Source organism: Oenanthe melanoleuca, chromosome 5, assembly GCF_029582105.1.
Source record: "Oenanthe melanoleuca isolate GR-GAL-2019-014 chromosome 5, OMel1.0, whole genome shotgun sequence".
Classification (NCBI taxonomy): domain Eukaryota; kingdom Metazoa; phylum Chordata; class Aves; order Passeriformes; family Muscicapidae; genus Oenanthe; species Oenanthe melanoleuca.
In genome coordinates, this window is record NC_079339.1 from 17,515,397 (window position 1) to 17,534,099 (window position 18,703).

Below are 18,703 nucleotides of genomic sequence, written 5' to 3' on the forward strand. Positions count from 1 at the left end.
TCTAGCCCTCCACACAGCCCAGTGCACTAAGAGGTACGGTGTTCAGAAACAGCAACAGAGCAAAATCAGGCTGGAGAATTTGCTGGCCTCTGAACAGGAACTCCTGGCAATCCTGGTGCTGCCTGACCACAGCATGCTCCATGGTCAGGAGTGGGGAAGACACATTCTAGGTGAACAGCCTGGAAAGGAACACGATGCCCTTCAAAACAAGAACAAAAACTGCAGCCACAAACCAAAACAAGTGTAACCAGTGCCAGCTTTCCAGGGACTAGATGTTGCCTGGAGCTGTGCATGGCCCAGAGACACCCAGTGGTTGACAGGTACATCACAAGCACGTAAAGGAGATTTAATGGCCCAACAACAACTCATCATGGCATACATGCAAAACAAAAGGCATCCCCCTTCCTATCACTAACAGCATAGAATCAGGCTCTAGGAAAAATAAAAAAAAAAAAAAAAAAAAAAAAAAAATTAAAAAAATAGATGTATCCTGAAAACAGCTTTTAGTAGCTCTACAAAAGTATAAGCAGAGTTTTCTTTAACCCAAGTAGCACCAGAGCTGCAGAAAGTGACAGGCAATATGGGCCTCCCATGCACTGCTCTCCAACACTAGGTTTGATTCCATCCAACCCAGCATTAAGCACTCATGAAATACCCAAGTTAAGCAGATCACCACAGTCAGTTTTCTCTAATGGAAATGGAGAAGCATGGACATCTCTTACCACCAAGATGGAAAACATCTAGACATTAGCATCTCTGCACCTTTTATTTTAGGCCTATGAGCTAAGTGGCATGTACTAGGAACAGCTGAACTACACAGGGTCAACTAGACAAGATTAATATTATGCTCCCTTACTTTGCCTGTACTATTGTTAAAACTGAGTAGCAATGCTCAATTTGGATAAAAGTAAATGTACTCTCCAGAGAGACACAGAAATCTGTGTTTTAAACTACTTTGTGGCTCCTTCTGGAAAACAGCAGGATAAACTTTGCTTACAACCCATACCACATACACAAGGATAAATGCAACCTTCACCCAAATGCCAATTTCCAGCAAAGACAACTTTTGTTTTTAGAGAGAATGTTTTCTATGAAAACATTGCTTTTTGGAAATAGCAACAATATCATACCAAGGGAAAAGTAACAGGTCAAGGGCATGAGTGGGTGACCTTACTGTGATTGTTCTACTAAGAGACTTCAGAACAGTTCCATTCTCTGGCAGAAAGCTCAGAAATGCAGCAGCACTAGTAACCCAGAAACACTACGGTGACTCACTCGTGTTCAATCAACTCAGATGCTCGGGGGAAACAACAAAGGCATCAAACAGGGCACAGGCCAGCCAAGCAGGTGCAATACAGCAGCACAACCTGGGCTCGAGCAACAGCTCCTTACACTGAATTGCTGGCACCTCACTTTCTGCCTGGCTCCTCCCCTCTCATAAAATAAGCCCTCTTTTAGCAGAGGTTTGACCTACTCATGGACATTACTGATAACCAAGGTGTTCTCAGAACACAAGCTGATCATGGTATACTGATGACAAAGAAAACAGCATGGGAAGATTTTATGTTCCAATGTTCCTGGCCCTAAACACACAGAAAAGCGAGGGACACATCTCCAGCAATGCAGGAAAACTCAGAGAGAGCAGCTGTATAAACCTGAGAAAACGGGGGCAGGCAAGGCTGATCACTAAGAGCACCATGACTAGCATGAAATGAGAGCACAAACAAGCCCAGGAGGCTTGAGGTCCTCTCGCAAGCAAAGGCAGCTAGCCCCTTTAAATCACACTCAATATCTGTTCCTGTGCTCTGCTATTGAATTGGCAAAAATAAAATAAGAACAAACAGGCAGGGGAGAGAACTAGGCTAGCTGCAGCCCCCTTCTCTCAGTTGCTCCCAGCTTCAGCTTTCAGCATTTGCCTCTCTTCAGCCCTGCCCATGAGACCCATCCTCCTCCTCAGCTACCCCCCATAAAACTCAGATTTGAGGCACTTGTTCCACACCACGGTGCAGACAGACACTGACACTCACACACTCCACTTCATCAGTGACATATAAGCAACAAAAAAAAAAAAAAAAAAAAATTGAGAGAAGGCTCCTTCTCCCTTCCTCCTCCTGTGTCATTAAAGCATCATTGTTTTCTAAGCTTTTGAAGAGAAAACAGAAATGAAATTAAATGGGAGGGGTGTAAAAAGTGTCTGGTACAAAATACCATATGTGCAATGTGTTTCTTCTCTTCCATGAGCTGCAAAAGTAAACAGCACCTTCTCTGGCAGGAGCAACAGGGCTGTCTTATGTAATCAGGGGATGGAGGGAGAGGAAGGGGTCAGGAAAAACACACACTGCCCACTGTTCAGAGAAGAGCTCCTTTGAGCAGCTGTGAGTAAGACTGCAGAAGTGACAGCATTGCTACCTCCCTGCCCAGCTGGCTCTCTGACCTGCCTAGAAGCAGTGTCCAAAACCACAGGAAAGGCTGGCTTTGCTTACAACACTGCTGGCTGGGGGCTTATACACAGGATGACAGAACACTGCTTTCCTCACAAGTTATGATGGGGCAATTTATTTTCATTGGCATGAGCAGAGGAGAAGAGCCAGTCTGATCCACCCTGCAGCAGCAGGACACTCTGAAAGGCAATTTTGCACATCTACCTCACACAGTCATAACACACTCATGCACCTCACATGGTCATTGCACATTGTCCTTTCTGAACAAAACCCTTTAAACAGAGACTTTAGCCTTCAGAAGATGAACCAAGGCATCTACAGTCAGATTTTTCAACCCTCCATACTCATCATCCATGTGCTGTTACACCAATGTAAAAGCCTGTTTTGACTCCCTTCATGGCTCTCATCTACCCATTCTCTTACATTTCCACAGCAGTCTGCCCTGTAAAGTCACAGGAGGATTTTCCCACCCTGCTGACATAATTTCCTCCTCGTTACACACCCTGTCCAGTCCACACCACTCAGACAAGCTACAGGCTATGTGCTGGGTAGACTCATCCCAATCTATTGACCCTTGCTGACAAATCAAGGCCAGACTAGTGAGCAACAACTTTCTGTGCATCTGTGGCAATTCAAACTGTTCCACAGTAAATCTAGAAATACCAGCAGTCACATTCTGCTCTCCTCACTGCACACAAGCATGCACTTGCACTCACAGGTACAAAACACCCACCAGGCTTTCTGCAACCTCACTGACTTCTTTGCTTCCCAGTCCCTCAGACTTGTGTCCACTCTGACCCTTAAGACTTGACACTCAGGCAGCTTGGCATATTGGATTTCAGAAAACCTTATTTCTTTCAATACTTCCAGCTTCCAGTGAGTCCCTTACACACCAGCTCTTCCAAACTGTGGCTCAGAAACAGGTCTTGTTTGCCACAATATCCATGCAGCTCACCAAATGCTTAGCTCTACAGTAGCAACCATCATATGTAAATCCTCACATACGGCAAATCAAAACAAAGCTCCAAACAAAAATTAAAAATTAAAAGAAAAAAAAAGAAAAAACTCCAAACAACTAAACAACTTAAATGACTGCTAAAACCATCAATGTATCAATTGCAATAGCAGCACTTTGGAGAGGATTTTTCTGGGTTTTTTATTATTACTACTATCTTATCTGCAGAAGGCAAGCCAAGAAAACAGAGAAATAGATGGAACTAAGCCCTGCATCTGAGCAAGCTCTCTAGAAGCAAATACAGACACGTTTCAGGGCTGGCAGAACACTGTGCTGAAATTAAGTGGCGTGGGTTGTGACGGAAACACAATTTTTCAGATCTGGTAATGCATGCCAGTGAATAGAACTTCCATAGGCTGTACAGCAGCACCTAAATATTTGTCCTACTGCTGTTCATCCATAGCTGGCACACATTCAGAGACTACAAAGACAAAGCCAAACCAAAGCTCAGACTGACTTTTCTACCTCCAATTTGCATTGCACTTTTCCCTCCAGGGATCTTTCATGGCTTGGGGTTTGGATTCCATCCCAGCTCAGTCCCAAACAGAGAGATGTATCAAACAATTTCAACACACTGACACATTTCATTTTGAATTTAAGTATTTGAAATTACTTTGAATGAACATTCATGACATTTCAATACTCTTCTGGATAACTTTTTAATCCACCCATTTCTCACCCCATGGGTAGAGTGTAGGGCAGTGGGTCTAAACTAAAACCAGAAAGCTGCAGCAGGACAGAATGCAAGCTCTTTGGTCTTTGGGTGTAGTACTGTTTGCCCACGGCAAATTAAAACTTCATTACTAGCTATTCAAAAGTTGGTTGTACCAAATACTGTCCACCATGAGCAGGACACAGCATGAGCCAGCAGCAAAAGGAGACTCCATGAGGCAAATAAGGTAGTTCTGACTTTCACCCTTTCACTGCAGAGGCAACTAAGGGGACAAGTAACTACCAAATGCCTTGAGAATGCGGAGCAAATATGAAGGGCCAGAGCAACTCTGCAACTTAACCAAAAGCCTGCTGAAAGAACAAACTACATACCTACAAGGAAATACTATCAGCAGGGGTCATCAAAACCATTTTCCTCACTGTAACAAACAACTTGGGAGAGCAGTAACGGACAGCTGGCTCACCCACAGCAGTACTTTCCTCCAGAATAATTCCCATGCATGGTCAGTGAGGCTTCCACTGCCAAAAGCCAGAGTACCTAAGCAGTCTGACTTTGGATGAATCCTTGCTAGGACTGAAACCTGCAGAAGTGAACTGGGTGCACAGAGAAAGAACTCCAGCAAGGGAAAGAAAAAAGCCAGAAAACAATGCTTAATAAACCATAAATAACTTCCTTACAGAAAATATTGTGGGTTCTTACACTGGCTAAAACAATGGCCCAGAACTGGTTCTCCTTTCATAACACAGTACAAAAGAACCTGAAACCAATATTGTCTAGCAATGGCTCATAGCGTGTCCCATGAATTAAGGCCTTGGCAATAACCCAGCAGCCACAAGGCTTATGACAGCTTTCTCAGGAACTTATGTGACTTTGACTTCTTTCCAGTAAGGCCCTTAGGCTCCCAGAGGAATCCTCAAACAGCTTTTCGAGCCCTAGGAGTCAGGCCAGTGACAGCAAAAAGAGGATACCCAGAAGGCACTGTAATGACAATCCCACAGCAGAGCAGGAATGCAGGCAAGCAATAAAATTGATGCTAAACAGATCCACAATAAACTGGCCCCAACTATAATTTGAACAGTAGGGCACTGCCAAAATGAAATGGTCATTTACTGACAGAGAAAGCAAAGAAACATAAAACCTCAATAGAACAGTAAGAGATCACAGACAAATTTCAGAAAGCCTAACACTGCATCTAGATGAAGAAAGCTTCTCTTCTACTTCTGAGTGTAACTCTGTGTCCTCACCTCTAGCAGGGGACCAGCATGTTCTGGGCAGTTCTGGCTTTCTGCTATAAAGGCATTCTATTATCCATTCTCCAAGTAAGAAATTCTCTTGCGTGTGACAAAGAAGTCCTACTAGTCTCCCAGAATCCCTTTCCTCCAGATGTCCTGATTCCGTGACAAAGGCAGAATGCCCAAACAACAGCAGCAGCTCAAGCAGAGCTGCTGCAGCAAAGCTCCAGCCCACTACCACCACGACTCAAGTTAAGAATGCTGGAAATAGGGCACCATGCTGGCACTTCTCTACAGCAGCAATAGCTCTTCTGTGCTCCAAAGACTGTTCTTCGATCCATAAAGTGGCTGCACACGTGCTGGGGGAAAAGCCATTCTTTCACCCACATACCATTTTGTTTTGCAGAACAGAAAGAAAAATATATTTGTTCAGCAAGTATTTTAAGAAGACCAATCATTTCTGCTTTAAACTGATCCCACACACTGAGGATGTTACCCAACAAAGAAGCAGGAAAACACTTCTCCTTTGCAGAAATGCAAATAGACCCAAACACACCTCTGGCCCCACTGCAGACAGGAAGCATCCTTTGTGTAACTGCCCATGGCTAAGATTCACTCACAGTGCAGATAAACCACTACACAACTCAGTTATTACTGAGCTAAACAGAATTTATACACACATTCATCTTCCAAGGCTTCTCAATACCAACAGCAAAAGCTATCTTTCACAGGATACAGGCACTTTCTTAATATTAAGCTTTTTTGCTTCTCTACTGAGAACGGCAAACGCGATAAATCAAGAAAAGCAGGAAAGCACCTTGACAAGGTCATACAGGGAGCTTTTAGGAAAAAGACATGGCTGGGGGGACATCCCAGGGTAAAGAACCCATGTCCATGCTCTCAGCATGCCACTCATCAGGCCAGGTGTATACAAGGGTGAAATATGAAAAGGTGTCTTTGTTTTTGCCTATTTTGAAGAGAGCAAACTTAATGAACCAAAATAATTTGGAGGCACCCAAAATACTCAGCATATACTAAAAGAGAGGGGGAAAGTGCACTACAGATAGTTTTGGGGAGAGCAGAGAAATATACAGTTAAGTACCCTTTTAGATCAGGCTGAATTTTTGGGTTTGAAGATGAGCTGCAAACAAAACTACAACCTTGATCTCACAGCTCTTTCATTTAGGCCAAAAATTAATGCAAAACCCCAACCAAAGCCAGCAGTCCCTGGGCACAGCTCAAGCTGCCTATTGTTCCAGGAGGACTTATCCATCAGCACAGACAACCCCCTCTGATCAGGTCGTGTGATTGAAGGCTGTGCTTTATTATTCCCTCACACCAGGACCAAGCGCAGCAACAGCGGTATCAGATCAGCCAGAGGAGCTGCTGCCCTTCAGAGCAGGCTCCTGAGTGAGGAAGGGCTCCCTGATGTGCACAGGGTGTGATGTGGCTGTGCACAGCGGGAATGCCAGAGTGACCACAGCACGTGTGCCACCACTGGCTGAGTTCAAAGAGGAAACACAACCCTAACCCAGGAAATTCAGAAGTCAAGTTGGTCTCATATCCTGAATTTATTACAGCTTCTAGACTATTTAACCTGCTAATGGTGCAGCATTCCCTATGTGCTATACAAATACCAAGGAGTGCTGAACTGCTGGGGAGAGACATGAGATGATGGAAAACTCAGTGAGAGCAAGCCTCCTAGGCTCAGTCCCAGCTCCACCATGCTGTGCTCCATCCCTGTGCAGCCCTCAGGGCTTCTCTGCAGCAAGCTGAGACCCCCCTCAGTCCAGGGGCTACCACAGCTTCCCAATGCTCTGCTACACCAGCACCAATGTGGCATGATTAAAATGCTAGAACTGCCTCTTGAATAAAAAGGAAATTCACCTGCAAGCAAAACAACTTCAAAATCCATATTCGTAAAAAGTGTTTGAGGAATGTAGAGGCCTCTTTCCTCTACCCATTGAAACGCAACAATCCTTGGTCTTTTATATAAAACATGCCGCAATTTCTTTCTTTCCTGCAGCGCAGTCACTGTGCATGTGTCTACCACTGTATTACCTCAATATTTTTGCTCAAAAAAGCACTTCCCTAACAAAAAGGAATTCACTCGTACAAAGCAAACTGTATTACTTCTGCAAAATTTCATTTGAGAATCCACAGCTAAAGTGCAGGACCCCCACGGTTCGCGGTTCTGCAGTGTGATAGCTCCAGCGTCCCTTGTGAGATGAAGCATGTCACCTTAATGCATGCTTAAGGTGAGAGAACGGCCAGGCTGATGGGCTTCATCACCCTAAGGACACAGAAAGTGACATACTTAATCTGATGAGAGGCACTAAAGCAGCGCCTCTTAATATTTTATGAAACATTTGGCTGTTTTTAATTTTAAAAACAGCAGCTCAATAAACAAAGCAGTGGAGGATTCCCTGTGGATGGCACTATGATAGGTGCACAGCAGCTCACTCTGCTGAGTGATAACATCATACCCAATTCATCAAATCTGTCCTCCCCACATTCATGCTGGAAGGCCTGTACACTGGGAGGTCTCAGGCTCTGCACACCACCAGGGACTTTTCCAGAAATAGTTCTCTTTCACCAGAATACAGTGCCTAGCAGAGGCAGCTTTGAAAATGGTTTAAGACATCCAGCTTTCACCTAGCACCTTAATCTGGACACCACAGGCTGACACACCCAAGCTGAAGAAGTTGCTTTAATCAGAAAAAATACATTTTCTTCCCTATTTGCCCAGTTCTGCAACAAGATTACAGACACAGACTGACATGAAACACAAAATGCAAGCATCCCACTTCATTACTACTGCACACTTCCTTTAAGTTTACCTGCTTCCTTAAGCAGCCACTACTGGCCCCTGTCAACAGATAAGGTACTCAGTAAGATGGATTTGTGCTCCTAGTTATAGCAATCACATTCTATTCCCACTCCCATAAAGGCTTGCAAAGTGCATGACTGACCAGAAGACAAATGGAAGAAAAAGTCTGAGCACCAAGTTTGAATACAGACACAAGCATCCCCCAAAGGCCCAAAGGACAGCCTTCAGCAGAGCCTGCTCTTTAATCCTGTGCTCCAAATAAATCCATCACTACTTATGAGAACCTCTGAGATATGACTAAAAATAAGTTAGAACATCTGCCCCCCTATTCCTTTTCATTGGAGTTCAGAAACTCATACATGCCATGGTAAAATACTACAGAGGGACAGCTTCCTACAGTGTCTTTGGAGATGAACCCTGGTGGGAGGGGGCCTGTCTATACACCCAGAGAAAAAGGTTCCCAGCCAACAGCAGGAAGCATATCAGAGACAAAACACATCCATGAGCTCAGTAGGAATATGCAGTCCTCTCACCATGAAAGAACACCACCTTGGGGCTTTTCCCTTCAAGCATTAATAACTGACAAGTCCTGCCCTCACCCCAACTACATAGTCCATTCTTCACTCCGGGGAAAAAAGATTCTGCAGAAATTAAAAGCAATATCCCAAGAAAGGGGATTATTTTGTCATCTGAGGACACTTACATGGAACAGTGGAGCTGATGGGCAGTCTTGTGATCTTTCTGATTAAAATGTTGCCTCAGGATATTACTCTCCCACTCCAACATGAAACAGTCAATTAGGCTGTGATATATTCATGTAATAAAGACTATTTCTTATAAAATATGTCAGTCCAAGACTGGCAATACTTTTGCCTTGAAGTCACCTTACTAAGAAGAAACATGACAGATAAATCCAGTCTTAAACTAGTTAAAGACTGGCATCTGAGGAAGCAGAAAAGTAGGGAGCAGACAGGTCTGTTTTTCAATCCCATCACAGTGCTTTAAAAAAAAAAAAAAAAAAAAAAAAAGGAGGGGGCAGGAGGGCTTAATTTCCATGAAGAGCCATCTTATCCTTTTATTATTAATTTTATATACACGTGCATACATACACACAAGTACACTCACCTTTCACCTACAGCAACCTCTACAGGTACAAGAGCATATTAAACTGAACAGCACAAAAATCTGTTCATGGCCTCAGACATAATGGTGTCAGATGACCATCCTGATGACACTCAGACCACTCTCTTACACCACATAAAAAACCAGTCATTAATCAAACAAGAACTGTCTTTGTGGAGCATCCACCCCTAGCCAGAACACCACCTCAGCTCTCACTTGTAAGCACAGCTGGGATATGGATGGTCCAGCTATGCTTCTCCATAGCCATGTCCCGCCTTCAAGGGCACAGTGGAACAGCTCTTGAACATGAGAGCTGTATGACTTATGGCTCCATAAGTCTTAGAAAGTTACAGAATTCCACTGCTCATCATCTCCCAGTTTGTTGGCAGGAGCAATCTCTAAACATGCCACAGAGATCCTCAAAGATCTTTATGATTAGTTAGATGCCAAGAGTCCCGAGCAGAAAGCACCATCCCAGCATCCTAACTCCTGTCCAGTGAAGCAGAACAAAATCTCTGCCCAACAAAAATAACATAAATAACAACATCTCTGCCCCCTTCTCAAGTAATAGGCAGCAATCTTTATACCTAATGCTAGAACATCTTAAATCATTTTATGGGAAAACATTTGCATTTTTGAATGCATCTTCAGGACTTCCTCATATACTCTATTTAGCAGAGACATCTGTTACTCAATATATATATATATTTCATCTAAATCCCACCCTCTGAATCCTTCCCATCAGTTGTCACTAATGAAGCTTTGTGTGCAAAACCAAGTGCATTCTGCCCCCATTAGGAAGCCAATTACAGCAGGAAAAACAAGCAATTAACAAGGTGCAAAATAAACATCTTGCCACCTGCCTTTTAATAGCAACCCCACTTCAAACAAGTCACAGTCTCAGCACAGCTTACAGAATTGGCAACTGATATTATATATGTATTTATGCAGCAGCTGTTCTTCATTGCAACAAATATTACAGGCTTACCAGATAAGGTCAGCATATTTAAAAAAACATATAGCAAGTATTAAAACCTGCTTTGAGGCCCTGAATGCTGCTTTTAATGAAATCAGCAGCACCAAGCTTGGGTGGTATTACAGTAGAGCTGCAGTCACATCCCAGCTTAGAGAGATTTCTCCTCATTTCTCCTTGCTTAGCAGCTTCGGTATTTGTTTCGCTAAATCCAGGGGCCTGAGCTGGTCTTACACAGTGTGTGGGGTAACTAACAATACAAAACTCTACACAGCAGACAAGTCTTTGCTGCTTCCATCATCCCTGCCTCTCCTTGGCCTCCTCCACCTCCCTACCATCACATCACTGCACCCAATTCCATCGCGGAGCTGGGGGAAGAAAGTCACTCACTAAAAAAATATAAAACAAATTAAAAAATCAAAGGGAAAACAAATATGTGTTCTGTCTCACTCTTTGCTCCTTAAGCCTTCACGCTTTAGAGGAGAAAGGAGGGCTTCCAAAGACACCCTAGCTAGCTCCAGAGGAAGCCACTTTCCTTCACCTTTTGTGGAACAGGATGAATGACACACTTCTTAGTAGTTAACCAGGACCAAAAAAAGCCCAAGAGTAGGTCTGCAGGTTTTAGCAAACTTGGAGCAGAAAACGTGCCTGAAAAAATAACAGCCAAGCTCCATCCTGCATGTTCGTCTTTGTATCTTTCCCTCTTGCTCTGACTCTCTACTGCTATGTAAATTATTTATATACATTAAACTTTCCATGTCACATTTCAGTTCCTGACTAATGTCCTGTTAAACCACTCATTTCACAATTCACGCCAGTCTCTTCCTCTTAGGATTCTTCCCTCTCTGGCCTCATTGGGATCTGAGGAGTAAAACCCTGAATGTGGTACTTCTGCCATCATGCACAGGATTCATAGTGTTAGCTGGAGATGGAGAGAAAATTGTTAACATTCTTTCTCTAAACAACCACAGGGAGCAACAGAGAAGAGAGCTTTTAACTACAAGCAGGGCCAACAGGACTACCCACAGCTTTATAGAAGTCTGCATCATGATCAATAGAACTAAAACAATCCCTCACTGAAAAGTTCTCCTAAAAAGTCCTATATTTAAATAACAATTCACTACCCTTGAATACAACTGGCAAGTCATATCTTAGAAGACCCACGTCTTGAGTTCTGGTGGTCATTATCTACATGTACACAGAATAAACAAAGTCAGAAGAAGGGGAATAACAACGGGGAGGTGAAAAGTGGTGAAAGGTCAAAATTTTCCAGACTCTTGAGGGTGCACACCTAAACCTGACCTACTGCAGCCAACAAAGTAAAAAATAGCTTTTAGCTACCAGTTTCTCACGCTACCAGTGTGAGTGCAGAGATCTTACAAGTCTTTCCTCCAGTCCTAATTACAGAAACAAGGTCAGAAAATACACAATCTGCCAGCATGAGCTGCAGGAGGTCATATGGCCACTGTAGCCATAGAAGTATTTTAGGAGTAGTTCAGTCAGTCAGGTCATTTAACTGACTTCATTTCTGTTTTTTTTTAAACAAGCAGCAATATTTTCCCTTGCATTTTGTGCATGGGAGAACAGGAAGCAGGGTCTACTCCTTAACCACCAGCCTAAGATTTCAGTAGAAACCACTAAAAATGCCATGGAGCAGTGATGCCTAGCTGCATTTTATAGATCTAAATCCACAAAAAAATGCCAAGAAAGAGCCTCATCCCAACCATGACAGTGGGTCAGAACACTGTCAGCTTTCAGAAGTTGTTCAGATCACAGGAAGAAGGCGGGTGCATTATCTGCACTGCCTCACAACAAATCCACACGTGACAGAAGCTCCAGCTGCACATCAAGAAAGCAGCCCACAGTTCTCAAGCTTTCTTCAACTCGATTAATTCTAGGGCAGTCTCTTCTGCTTAATGCTGATGAGGGCTTCCAATGGGTTTTCTGACCAGCAGGCTGCCTGAAGACCCAAAAAATCAACAGTTTGAGGACTGCTGCTTATTGAAGGTGGCAAGAGACCAGAAATGTGGTAAGAACTTACTGTGAGAAAGAGTTGCACTTATAGTTCTAGGAGCTGGGACTTCAATTCTCGCAATTCTTCTTCAAAGGATGCTTAAAGAGAGCAAATCCTTGAATTCTTTCTGCCCTCTTCAAAATGACGGTTGAAGAGATAAAATTTCACTAAACACTAACAGCTGAGTGTCATCAGTACCCAGCTCACCTGAAGAGTGGAAATGCTACAAATGGCTCAAGCTGCAGTCCTCATAATCAGCGTGAGCTACAGCCCATAAAACACTGACTAATTCCCAAATAGTCACATGTGTGCATTCCCCCACAGCTCTTCTAAACAGACTTCTGCAGTTTGGCAAATGGTCAGATTAAGCAGAGGATATATGAAGTTAAGCAGAGAATGTTTTCGGTATGTAGCAGTCTCTTCAGGTCATAGTTTATAAAAATCTTTACAATTCCTAGGATCAAAGCAGCTACAGCCATGAAAGACCTGTTAGTTCATGAGGTCCATCACCCAGCCAAAGCAGGTTACCCAGAAAAGACATGACAAAGTTAAAGTAATCGTGTGAGAACAAGCCGGGTACACTTTTCTTTGAAAAAAAGATGCTAAGCAAAGTCAGATATGTGAGCTAGGTCCAAAAGTTAAAGTTCGGTTTTGTTTTTAAGAAATAAGCAAGCACATTTCTACAAGGCAGCTATAAAATGCTAACCTATATCTAATGATGTGGCTTAGCTATGAAGCCCAGCTCCAGCCCCTCTTTCTCACTCTCAATTGCAAATTTCCATCTCCAAACACAAATGCCTTTTACCACACAGTTCAGTAAGAAAATTACTTTGGAGCCCTGGTGCTGAAAATGCATCAAAGCACAATCTTCAAATTCTCAACTCCCCACCCCTTCCAGCTCCCAAAAAAAGAAAGAAATCAAAGGATAAAGAGCAAAGACACAGTTTGGCTCCCGCTGGCCCACAATAACAATAATGATCATAATCTAGAGATCGCAGGAGGTTCGTCTACCCTCCATGCCAAGTCAATTCGCTCCATTCACAACGGCGCATAATTATTCCTGGGACTGCAAAAATTACTGTCTTTTCACTAGCAATAGAATTGTAAAAATGCTTTCGACCTCAAGCCCTTATTTATTAAAACAAAACTATTTGCTCTTTTACGGTTCATGTTAGGTCTGGCATTTCTGTGCAGAGGGTCAATAATCCAGTCGTTCAAAAAATAGTCACGAAAGACGTATTAACATAAGCTGTGCATTAAGACACAATTATTTATATTCCTGACAGTAATGGCTCTGCGCTGCGCACTGTATCAACTCGCAGATACTTTAGCAGGAAAATAACAACACTTTGGGAGAATTTCTGCTCTCCTAAGGACAATTAGCATAACGCTAACGCTGAAACGGGAGAGCAATAAGGACTGACAGAGTAATGCTTCATCCCAGAAGTATGTTCATCTCCAGAACAGCGGTGCCTGTCCCCAAAGTTTGTGCCCATCACAGCACGCTTCCCTCTGCTAAGCGCACGCAGCCCGTGCCTAATGCTTCCCCAATCCTTAGATTGATGCAATACGAGTAAAGCGGTTCCAAGGTGCTTTATCCTCTGCCAGCGGAGCTGCGGGGCGCGGGTGCCCGGCGGGACCGGGCGCGCTGCCGCAGGCGGACCGGGCTGTCCCCGGGGCGGGAGCGGCCCCGGCCCCGCCGAAAGGCTGCTGTGGCTGTGGGCACCGCCGAAAGGCTGCCCTGGCTGTGGGCACCGCCGAAAGGCTGCCCCGGCTGCCGGCACCGCCGCAGGGGCAGCGGCAGTACCGGGGGCTCAGCGCGCACAGGGCACGGCTCGGCGGAGCGGCACCGCCACGAACGGGACCGGCCCCGGAGTTTGGAAACTCTCAGCAAACCCGCAGAGCCCGCAACTCGGCCGGGGCTCGGGGGCGAGTGCCACCAGAGACACGCCGCCTGTCCGGGCTGTGCGGAGCCGCCAGCAGCCCCGCAGCGCCGGGCGCGGGCAGCGCCGCCGCCTCCCGCCCGAGGGAGCCCCGCACCGCGGCCGAACAGCCCGAGCGAGCCGCGATGCTGCCCCGGCAGGGGCGCGACACGGTGACACCCACAGGAGTCCCACCGCCCCCCGCTCCCTGCCCCGGGGAGCGAAGGACACGCCGTGCCGGCGGCGGTGCCCGCGGCGCGGCGGAGCGCGAGGCTGCCCCGGCTCTTCCCTCAGCCCTGCCCGCCGGGATGCCCACCCCTCACCCCTCACCCCTCACCGCTCCGCCGGACCGGGCGGGCGGCTGCCGCGCCGCAGCCACCAGTTGCGCTTCCCGCTGCGGTACCTCGGGCAGGACGGGATGAGAAGTCCGCTCGCCGGCGAAGCCCTCTCGCAATGCAACAAGTGCCCGCCCGGGCGCGGCGGGAGGAGGCGGCGCGGGGGCGGTCGCGGTGCCGCCGCTCAGCGCTCGGGGCGCCCCGGCTGCCACTCACCGCGCCGCGCGCCCAGCGCCGCCGCGGGCCCGCCCCCCCGCGCGCCAGCGAGCGAGCGAGCGCGCGCGCTCTCTTGGGCCGCTGGGGACGCCGTACCGCGGGCCGCTACCATCAAGTACCGCGGGGGGGATTAAGGCCGCTCAACCCGCCCGCCCGCCGTGTCGGGGCGGCCAGCGGCGGCGCGGTTTCCCCCGGGCGGGCGCGGTGGTAGCGGCCGGCGGCCATCGGCAGCGGAGGAGCCGTGGCGGTGCGAGCGGCTCGCGGGGCCGCGGAGGTGCCGGGTGGGAGCGAGAGCGGGAGCGGGGCCGGGAGCCCGCCTGCAGGGAGCCCTCGGGAGCGAGGGCGGGAGCGGGGCCGGGAGCTCGCCTGCAGGGAGCCCTCGGGAGCGAGGGCGGGAGCGGGGCCGGGCGCTCGACGCCAAGGAGCCCTCGGGAGCGGCTGCCGCACCCCACGGCCGCCAGCCGTGCCGGGCAGCGCAGCCCCGAGCGCGCCGTGTCCGCTCGCCTGGCGGGGCTCTGACGCGGTGTTGGTGTCGTTGCAGGCACAGCGCAGAAATGATCATCCCGGTCAGGTGCTTCACGTGCGGCAAGATAGTGGGCAACAAGTGGGAAGCCTACCTTGGCCTGCTGCAGGCGGAGTACACGGAAGGGTGGGTTTTATTTCTGTGTTCTTTACTCCCGTCTTAGGTGAGATGCACAGGGCGTAAGATCCCAGAGCTGCCGGCTTGGAAGGGAGCTCTGGAGATCGTCTCGTCCAGCCTCGTCCAGGGCCAGAGGCACAAGTACAGGGTCGTCATGAAAGACACGTAGAGAGGCTAAAAACCACCGGTGATTGTTTCACTGAAGGTTAGAAATTGTAATAGGCAACAAAGTACTTGTTTCCCCACTGAATCTTTCCGGGCAGCAGTATGGAAGTTGCCAAGTCTTGTACCCAACACATTTCCAAATATGTAACTCCGTACACATTTGCTTGTTTCTTCCCTTCCCCTTCCATATATCCAACGTGATCAGTTTCGTAAAGGGAGAGAAGGAAAAAAAGTTACAAGTGTAAGAAGTGTTTAGTGTTTTGCGGGGTTTTTTTAAAGCATTTTAACCCAGGGTTGCTAACCTTACTTTTTAAGTACTGGTTTGATGGAGAAAGGAGGAATTTTAACTGTTCTAGATACCCCAGTGATAGTGCTAACAGCTCTGTGTTAAGAAGTCTGTGCATCCTTTGCATAGCCAGAGTTTCTGCTCATAGTTGAAGGAGAGTGTAACTATGGTGATGCTGCCTCAGAAGCTTTGAGAAGAAAACTTGAGAAATACTTATATTTCCATGAAGTTTAAGTATTAAACAAAAAAGTATCAGTGGATGTTTGCAATTCAGAGGAGAGAAAAAAGTTAGAAATTTAAGTGATGTTGAAGTAGAAAGTAGATTTTAAGTAGAAAGAAAATAATTTCATTTTCATTCAAGTAGTTGGGGATCGTAGTAGTTTTTACAGATAATTTTATTTCATATATGGAGTTAAAAGCATTGTAATACCATGGCTTGGTTTTTTCACTCATACTGCAGTTTGCCAGGACTTTTTTGATAGTGCTTCTGACTTAAATTCTGGCATTACATTTTAATATTTTCCCCATCTGCCTTATTCCTCTGATTTTGTATAGGAGTTCAGTGTTGTCATTGACAAATGCTCACTTGAAAACAATTGTTGTGGCCACTGGTTTGATTCTGAGGTGCTTGTTCAAACTAATACAATTATGGTGTTATAAGAAGTAGAGTTTACAGATATCAAACAGCTAAAATCTTACAATGCAGTACTGAAATCATTGTTAATGGTGGCTTAAGAAATGGATGGACAAAATGGAAAAACTTGTCTAAAAAGAATCAGCATTCAATAAGACACCCACATCTTTCTGTTTGTCCCTTAAAATGCTCCTTTTCCACAAGTCCTTGGAGGAAAAGGCAAATACAACTAAAGTTGTCTTAAAGTATATAGTATGACTTTGAAAATTGTGATTATTGTTGGTATTTTGCATGTTTGATAACTGCATATGAGAGTCCAGAACTTTACAGATAGCTCTTAAAATTTACCTGTCAACAGACATCAGATGCTTTTGTTCTCAAGTGTTTTGGAAAATTGATGCATTGTGTGATGTTATTTATAAACATTCTTTAAAATGCCCCACGGTGTTCTTATACTTCTCTAAAACAAGTTTTGCAGGTGCTGTCCTAGAATGAGCAGCCCTGCTGCACTATCAACAGTTGCAAGGACTGTGTGACATCAGAGAAGCTGCTGGAAGTTGGCCCCTGCAGTTAGACTGTGCTGCTTGAAGCCAAACGACCTTTTGCCATGGTGCAGCTTAGGCAGAGGCTTGCTTTCAGTCATTTGTATTTCAGAAAAGTATCCAGTGGCTTATTCCTACAGGAGAATTCCAAGTTCCAGGAAATTAAGTTTGTTTTGAGCAAACACTTTCTTGCACTGCATTATATCAGTTTAAAGACCTGAGATCAGTCATGTCTCATGAATGTCACATGAGTATCAGACTGGCTTTATGGTTCATGGGTTGGAGCTGAAGACCTTGGTAGTATCATGATCTTTAAGAGGTCTGATAGCCACAGCCATGAAGACACACGCAGTGGTTTAGGCTAGGATGACTCAACATCCTCTACCCAAACATAAGAATCTGGAGCAATGACTCTGAAGGAATTCAGTGGAAAGACTGTGAAACACTGATTTCTTACCATTCTGCACATACTTACTTTTGCACATACTTACTTGTATAAATGTGGGGGGCAGGTTGTGTAACTGAGTGCCTCTCTAATGGGAACTGGGAAGGATTGTATCCATCCTCAGAATTAGCATCCCTGTGTGGGGGAGGTTGTATTCCGAGTTATTTTAGTTTCTGTGTATCTCACCTTTTTAGCGTGGCTCAGATCTTAAATTTATCTTGTGAAATAGGCAAGAACCATCCTCAAGTTTACAGAAACATGTTAAAACAGTGCCCTCTGAAAGCTGTGGCAGCTGGGGACCCTTCTCAGCAGCAGATCTGAGCTCTGGCCGGCTGGAGAATGGGCAAACACATTCAACAGCACTAAGTGGGAAAGGGCATTAACAGCACATGCTGAATTTCTGTCTATCTTTGAACTGCAAACAAATTTTGCTCTATGACTGAGCTCAAAGTAATCAGTGTGTTGCTTAGGAAACGCTTCCAAGTGGTTCTGACTCACTTCATCCGTTATGTTTTTTAATTGTTGTTGGTTAATAGAGATGCCCTGGATGCCCTTGGCTTGAAGAGATACTGCTGCCGCAGAATGCTCCTCGCCCATGTGGATCTGATTGAGAAGCTTTTGAATTACGCACCCCTGGAGAAATGAGATGGAAGAAGCACTGTGCTGCAAGCCATGTGGAACGTATCTCTAATTTAAACTTGAAACTGGACTTCAGGCAGTAAAGGATGAAAGCCAACTGTAGTGCAACCATCAAGAGATGTTTATCTTCTGGATAAAATACTGCCTTAAGCCACTAACCTCTTTCAAGGAAACAAAGGAATGATGAAGTCCACGTAACCAAGATTTAGAGATTAAAAGTTTGGACGCTTCTTAAATCTGTGTTTGGAGTTGTGAACTACTTCTAGATGTTTCTGCCAGTAAAAGCAAATGTTCGTTCATGTAGAAAAGCTATTCTATTTCATTAAAATGCTGAAATAAAGGAGGTTTTTCCCTTGTAGCCTTCCTACAGTTTCTGGATAAAGTGTATGCTTGGGTCTCGCTGGTTACCTTAAGATTTGAGATACTGCAGATAACCCAGTCCAGTGTCCTGCACTAGGCAGGCAAGGGTTAGAAACACAGGACTGTACTGTGGTTCCTGTGACATGGAAGTGGGTAAGTTTGTGGGGCATTGCTCCAGAAAGCTGCTGGAGCCCACAGAGAACACTTCCCACCGCAGTT

At 45.7% G+C, this 18,703-nt stretch overlaps 1 protein-coding gene across 6 annotated transcripts in view; it reads right to left on the bottom strand.

Annotated features, from left to right (window-relative positions):
• TSPAN4 (tetraspanin 4) overlaps positions 1-14,791 on the bottom strand; it is a 412,521-nt gene extending 397,730 nt beyond the window's left edge. For 3 of the 6 annotated variants that reach the window (XM_056493428.1, XM_056493429.1, XM_056493430.1), the window contains exon 1: positions 14,626-14,791. The gene's annotated coding sequence lies outside the window, so the exon portion shown is untranslated. Of the gene's footprint in view, positions 1-14,552 lie in introns of all 6 variants that reach the window. The other 3 variants (XM_056493432.1, XM_056493431.1, XM_056493433.1) reach the window with 2 other exon arrangements.
• Positions 14,792-18,703: the final 3,912 nt, after the last annotated feature.